Source organism: Suncus etruscus, chromosome 3 (genome assembly GCF_024139225.1).
Source record: "Suncus etruscus isolate mSunEtr1 chromosome 3, mSunEtr1.pri.cur, whole genome shotgun sequence".
Lineage (NCBI taxonomy): Eukaryota > Metazoa > Chordata > Mammalia > Eulipotyphla > Soricidae > Suncus > Suncus etruscus.
Window position 1 is genome coordinate 130,384,057 of NC_064850.1, and position 8,070 is coordinate 130,392,126.

The 8,070-nt window shown below is 36.3% G+C and overlaps 1 non-coding gene across 1 annotated transcript; it reads left to right on the plus strand.

Moving 5' to 3' along the window:
- Positions 1-675: 675 nt before the first annotated feature.
- Positions 676-808, plus strand: LOC126005082 (small nucleolar RNA SNORA51). The gene has a single exon (XR_007494261.1). It is a non-coding gene; the product is annotated as a small nucleolar RNA SNORA51 (small nucleolar RNA).
- Positions 809-8,070: the final 7,262 nt, after the last annotated feature.

Genomic DNA, 8,070 nt, shown 5'->3' on the forward strand with positions numbered 1-8,070 from the left:
GTTGAGCTCCCATATGATGCACTTATATCACTCCTAGGGATATATCCTAGGAACAAAAATACAATATAAAAATCCCTTTCTCACACCTATATTCATTGCAGCATTGTTTATAATAGCCAGACTCTGAAAACAGCCTGGATGCCCCTCAATAGATGAATGGTTAGAGAAACTATGGTATATATACACAATGGAATTATGCAGCCATCAGAAGAGATAAAGTCATGAAATTTTCCTATACATGGATGTATATGGAATCTATTATGCTGAGTGAAATAAGTCAGAGGGAGAGAGATAAACACAGAATGGTCTCACTCATCTATGAGTTTTGAGAAAAATGGAAAAAATGTGTGTAATGATTTCAGAGACAAAATAGAGGATGACTGGAGGGTCCAGCTCTTGACATGAAGCTCACCACAGGGATCATTTAGTGCAGTCACAAAAATAATTACGTTGAGAACTATCATAACAAAATGTGACTAAATGAGGGAAGTAGAAAGCCTGTCTAGAGTACAGGCCTGTGTGGTGTGGGGAGGAAGGACAGTTGGGATATTGGTCATGGGAATGTTGCATGTATATACATATATATACACAAAAAAATCCTTCACCAGTGCAACATATATATATATATATATATATATATATATATATAAATCAAAATAAAAAAAGAAAAGAAAAGGCCTCCCAATTCTTACCACAGGCTGTGTTCTTTATACTGACTGTATAGAAAGAGGAGGTACAGTAAATGCACCCCATATACACCTCAAACCAGGCCTTTTGCCTGGTCTGTATTGTGAATTGGGGGACAAAATATATATATATATAATTTTATATAAATTGTTCATTTAATATTTAAAAAATCTAAAATCCGGGGCCAGAGTGGTGGCACAGTGGTAGGGCATTTGCCTTGCATGTGGCTGACCTAGGATGGACTGTGGTTTGATCCCCAAGGGTCCCATATGTTCCCCCAAGCCAGGAGTGATTTCTGAGTGCATAGCCAGGAATAACTCCTGAGCATCACGGGGTGTGGCCCAAAAAACAAAAATAAAATAAAGTAAAATAAAATATGTAAAATATATTACCAGAATAGGCATAAACAATTCTTAATGGAGAAGAACCATAAAGGGCCATGAGTGAATGTCATATTCTAGCCCATGCAAATGACCTCTGTCACCTCCATAGTGCAGCAGCTCCTTATTAAACATACTCCTCATATTTACTGGGTGAAGAAGACTGAAAAGAAAGAAAAAGAACCACCCTAGACTAATTTTTTAGAGTGTATGTATATAATGATGCACCCTTAACACAACAGGAGCAGAGCAAACTCAATGAGAAAAATGCACCAAAGCCCATAGTTCTGTGAACAAAAACCATAATATTGAAGGTCTACCCAGCACCAGCAAACTCATTACATCAACAAGCTCATTAAGTCTTCAGACTGTAGTGATATTGAAAGAATGTTTAATGAACTTAAGCAATAATGATACAGGCAGTCAGCTAAGCACAAGAAAGTAGGTATGTCTAAAAGATAAAAGTGCAAGCAAAGATGTAAATTGTGGTAGATTATATATATTTACTAAATACATAAAATATAAAAATATAAAATAAAATAATATAAATATATTGAGTTATATACTTTATAACAACTTTATTATATATTATATTATGCATATTTTATATAATTATATATATTATATATATAACTCAATAGTAGCTCTGAGCACCAGAATAACAGCAGCTCCAAATGAGGGAAATGAGAAGCATCTGAGTGATACTATAGTTAGTTCACCTTGATATCATAATGCTAATAATTTTAGATTGCATTTAGGAAAGAAAATGGGATGCCCGAGGCCCACTGGATAATACTCCATGGTACACACTCCCTATACAGTGCTCAATACCATACCATGTACATTTCAAGAATGCTCTATACACAATTCAATTCAGGAAGCCTTTCCCCAGTAAAGTAAAGCTTACCCTCACCAACCAGGATTGGTCCAGAAAATGAACTTTTGCTGTCTTTAATTTCTTTTACCTTCTCTCTTGCTCTCTAGTTTTTTAATTTATTAATTTTTCTTCCATTTTTCTTATCTTTTCTATTTTATTTTATTTTTATTTTTACTTTTTTAAGGTCCTATTTCATGTGGATCAGCTTTTCAATGGTAACAATGGATCTATCTATCCTTAGAGTCGGTTGATGTATAAGCATCATTGTATATGTTAGCCATACCAAAGGCTCTTTAATGTTTGTCTGTAATAGATAAAATATCAGTTTCATGGTATAGTCTCCACATACAGTGTGCATTACCATATCACCTTGTTTCTTAGACTTAAAATCTGATTGCTTTTAAGAATCCTCTATACACAACTTAATCTATGAAGTTCACCCTCACTAACCACCATTGGCCTAAGGGAAAAATTAAAGGAAAATCTTGACATCAGACTTAACAGCTTTACTCTTTTTTATTATTATTTTCTTTTCTTTTTTTTTTTTTTTTACTGTCAAGTGTTCTGTCCCATATTACCTGGGTCAACTTTTCAAATGTAATTCACGGATCAATTCTCTGTGGCTGCTGATGTATGCATATGAGTGCATGTGTTTGCCATACCAATGTCAGTCTAATGTCCGTCTGTAATAGATATGTCTATGTTGTAAAGTGCTCTCTCCTCCATCATAGATAACTCTTCTTCCCCACCTTTGCTCACCACCTTACAAACCCTTTTCTAGCTCTTCATGCTATTTCTCCACATTTAACCATTTTCACCTTCAGTCCTTAACTCCTCATGAAGCAGAATATTCTTCTCCCTACCCCAGCCAGATGCCAACCAGCTCCCAAAGTGAATAGATAAATTCTCAACAGAAAAGAAACTGACACACAGCTGCTATTTGCTCTTGGAAGCCCCTCTTTCTTCACCTCCCTTTACCCTGGACTTTTACTTGCTCTTAGATTTGTTTTCTGAGAAATACCCCTCTTGAGGAAACTTCCTGATATGTGACTGTTGGGAGCCATCTTCCCTGGACTCTACAAAATCAAATCACAGACTGAACCTGTGCTCCAGATGTTACCCCTTCTCTGCCTATTTCAAAAGACTTAAAAAAGGAGGACATATATATCTCCATTGAATATGGCTTTAGATACATTTTTAATAGGCATAACTTATCAAATATCTTCTTATGTAGAGGCAATTTCACTCATCCTCAGAGTCTGTCTAGTACAGAATTCTAGTAGACATGTCTTTGTTTGGAGATTATGTGAGAAAAAGGTTATGGGGATTGTTGTTCTTGATACCTCCCCCCTCCACATGCAACAGTAATACCTTATGATATTGTTCCTTTTTTGTATAGGCACATTAAAATGGGAAAAGTTTACATATACAAACAAGATTTTATCTAATAGAGATAAGAACATAACATTTTATACTGCAATGAGATCTTACATCCTGAACACTTGGCATAGTGGCTTGCCTTAGACTTATTTTGATCAGATATTGACCATTCAGCCCTGAACCATGCATACCATCTACAGAAACTAAGGGTCCCCTACACCATCACCAGGAATAAAAGTTCTACCAGGGAAGGTCCTACTATCGCCATGGTACTAACTTACTCCAAAGACAGTTCTTATGACACCCTGACAACCTAGGAAAAGCAATAGTCTACTTTCAGGGAAGAATTCTCTGCAATGCTACCTAATGGTGAGACGAAGCCAGAAGACATCACATAGTTATGTCAAGTATGTGATACATTTTTTAAATAAATAAATAAATAAATATATTTTAAAAAAGATGAGATGGAGAAAGCCGTTAGAAATGCAGGACGTAGGGGCCGGAGTGGTGGCACAAGTTATAAGGCCTCTGCCTTGCCCACGGTAGCCTAGGACGGACCATGGTTTAATCCCCCAGCATCTCATAAAGTCCCAAACCAGGAGCAATTTCTGAGTATATAGCCAGGAGTAACTCCTGAGCATCACCAAAAACAGAAAAAGAAATGCAGGGGAGAAAAATCTAAAGAAATGAACAGCATACCACATAATTATGGGATAAGTTCAAGATGATCAATATAGGAATTATATAAGCTTAATATAATATAACAATATGAGAATACATAAATTACATGAGTTTATCTTTTCTTATGGCCAATTAATATTCCATTGTCTATATATACTATAGCTTCTTTAACCATTCATCTATTGTTAACAACTTTGGTTGTTCCAGAATTTGGTTATTTTGAATAGTGCTGCAATGAGCACAGGGTTACAAATGTCTTTCTCCAATTTGCTTTTGGGCCATAGGATATCATAAGATGTGGAGTTGCTGGGTCAAATGGAAGCTCAATTACTAGATAATTTGAAATTTCACATTGTTTTTCAGTTGAGTTGAGATTCTTACCAATAGAGAGCATATCTTTCTCTCTATATCATACAAATATTTGTTGCTACTGTTCTTTTTTTACATGTCCCAGTCTCTGTGGTGTGAGATGTTATCTCATTGTTGTTTTGACTTGCATGTGTCTGATAATTAGTAATGCATAACACTTTTTTTTCATGTGCATTTTGCTCACTTAAATTTCTTCTCTGAGGAAATTTCTCTTCATCTAGTCTTTCCAATATTTATAGAGATAGATGTGGTTTTATTATTTTTTCTTGTATAGTTCTACCAGTGCCTTATGTAGCTTATGATGACAGTTGGGTAAATAATTATTCCCATTTCATGGTCTGTTACCGTATTCTCGTTATCATTTCCTTTGAGATGCAGATATTTCTTATTTTTATTTAGTCCCATTTGTTTACCACTTGCTTGGCTAGTGATGTTCAGTCCCTAAAGATTCCTTTAACTTTAATGTCATGGAGAGTTATACCTTTTAGATTTGGGTCTGATAGCAAGATTTTGTTTTCTGTTTTGTTTTATTTTGGAGCCACCTCTGGCAGTGCTCAGAAGTTGGCTCTGAGCTCAGAAGTCGCTCCTGGCAATCTTGGGGACCATATGGAATGCCCAGGATAGAACTGGGGTCTGTCCCAGGTTGGCCATGTGCAAGACAAATGCTTAGTGCTGTGCTTCAACCCCAATAGGAATATTTTAAATTCATTTTTATTTGGCTTTTTTTATGGTTTTAAAAAGAGGCCTGAGTTCATTCTTTGCATATAGCTTACTAGTTTTCCCAATACCACTTGTTGCAGAGGCTTTTCTTGCAACACTTTATTTTTTTTACTCCATTATCAAAGATTAACTGATTATATAACTGATGGTCTATTTTAGGATATTTAACTCTGGTCCATTTATGTGAGGTCTGTCTTTATTCCAATACCATGCTATTTTAATTACCACTGATATTTAGCACAGCTCTGGAGAGTATCATCCTGTCAGAGGGAGACAGAATCATCTTTCTGTATGGTATATAAAGAAATATAATGATGGAATAATAAACGTCTAAAACAATGAAAAAAACATAAAGACTTATTCAATAGGAAACATACCATTTGAGGGAGCTGGAGAATAGCACAAAGAAAGTGCAAAGTGGAGGGAAATGTTCAAATGGAAGGAGGTGGTACTGAAAAGTGATAAAGTGTTACAAATGAAACACTTCAAGCAACAATACTGTAAACTACAGTGTAAAAATTAAAAAAAAAAAAAGAAGTACTCCTCATAGAAGCAACCTAGAGAGAGAGAACAAAATGTGGGCAGGAGAAAAATAAACGTGGCCTGGAGAGGGCACTAGTAGAAGGAAATGGACTTTGGTGAAGAGATCAGAATTGAAATATTGTGAGCCTAAAGCCCTATGATGAATAACTTCAAAGTGACTAAATAATAACAATAAAATATAATCAGGGTACCTGAAGAAGAGGAAGGCTAATAAAAGGAAAGAACCATAGTTTAAGAAATTCTTAATAATAATTTCCCTGAGTTGAGGAATCCAGGTACCAACATCCAAGAGAACCAAAATATCCCAGCAAATCTAGACTCAAATAAACTCCAAAACATACTGTACTCAAAATGGCAAAATATAAAACTAGAGACAGAATATTAAAAGGGATGGGAATGAACCTAGGGGCATAGAGAAGAGGAATATGGATATTGGTGGTGTGCTTTTAGTTGAATGCTTATTTAGTAAATGTTATTGTCCATAACTGTATTTCACATTTCCTAAATGTAAATAAATGTTTACTTATATCATACATTTTCATAACTCCTTCATATGGGGGAAAAGGGTTAACACTTGATTTACTCCTGGTGGTGTACTTTCTTACCTGATTCACTCCTATGTGTATATTGTATACTATTTTTTTTCTTTTCTTTTTTTTTGGGGGGGGGGGTCTTCCCCGGCAGTGCTCAGAGGCTACTCCTGGCTCTACACTCAGAAATCACCCCTGACTGGCTCCGGGAACCATATGGGATGCCGGGATTTGAAGGCAAACACTTTACCGCTGTGCTATCTCTCTGGCCCCTATTTTATTCTTTCCTGTTGGATTAATCAGCCTTCATCCTCAACCATATGACCTCCTCTTTTACGTGTCAAAAACTCACTTGGGTGGAAAAAATTTCTAGATAAACTCTTCACTCTAACTTATTCTCAACCCTGGGAGGTGGTCCTATCTTCCCAGTAAATACTGTGTCACAGCCAACTTTTCCCTCTCATTCCCTGGATCTATATTTCATCTCTCTCCAACCTGGTTTGGATTATTTTCTTTTATGGCCCTGCTCCAGACCTACTTCCCTTCTCTTGGAATTATGGCATATGGAATTAATCACATTTTCTTGTTTATATTGTAAAAGGAATTTTTAGTAACAACCAAATTTATTACACAAATTAAAGTGGAAATTAATACATATGGAAAACCTTACATGTATCTTTCCTTTCTCATACTATTGTCACAAAGCCAGTAATAGTATGAATTTTATCAAAAATAAACATAGATGTATTCTCCTAAATTATTTTCTGTTGTCATTTTTTCTTAAAATTATAAAGTCTCTTGATAGAAAATTATTCAGGATTTTCATATAGTACATAGGGCACAATGCCTACTCTGAATAATTTGAGACATTAACACATAATTTCCATATTCACTATTTAAAGATAACTGGGAGGTTTTTCAATAGGCAAAATTTATATTCATCTATGAATAAATGTTACCTTCCTGAAAAAACTTTGAAATCAGGTAAGAAAGATGAGATAAGCATACATACATATACCATGCATTCCTGGTAGATATTTAGCTTTTGTTTATGAGAATTGTGGAGTGGCACCAAGAAAAACATTGAAACTAGGGATGATTAACATCAACTTCATAAATATAGTGATTGGTAGGGGCAGGACATTGGTAGTAAGCAACATACTCATGAGCCATGGGTGTTACCATGGACACAGGAGCAGTTAAGCAATTCATGAGTGGGTGAAATGAAAATTATGAGAGTCAAGAATAGTTTCTTGGGGCCGGGAAGGTGGCGCTAGAGATAAGGTGTCTGCCTTGTAAGTGCTAGCCAAGGAACGGACCGCGGTTCGATCCCCCGGCGTCCCATATGGTCCCCCCAAGCCAGGGGCAATTTCTGAGCACTTAGCCAGGAGTAACCCCTGAGCATCAAACGGGTGTGGCCCAAAAACCAAAAAAAAAAAAAGAATAGTTTCTTTACATAAAAATATGATTCTGAAAGACAACTATTTATTTGTAATTGTCTTACTGAGTATTTCTCTTTGTTTCAGACTCTGATCTATTAAAACATAAAAATTTATCTGAGTAGAAGTAGGCGAATCATTCATTTGCAAGCTACAGAGGCGAGAGCTAGGCTTGGAGACCACACATGCCAGGAGTTTGCCCCTTGCACTGGTATGTGGTGGACACTGGGCTGCACAGCTAGCCAAAGAACCCCCCGGACTGCCAGTTAGTCCGTGGGGCCAGATTCCCCCACGCCAGAATGGTCTTCATGGCCACATCTGGTAACCTGGGCCTTGGGGGATAGGATAGGACAACTAGCCAAAGTAGATTTATTTCAACCATAGCAGTCCCTCTTCAGGAGTGTCCTTTTTTTTTTTTTACCCATCACCATTTTTAAAAGCATGCTGGCGCAAATGCATATATG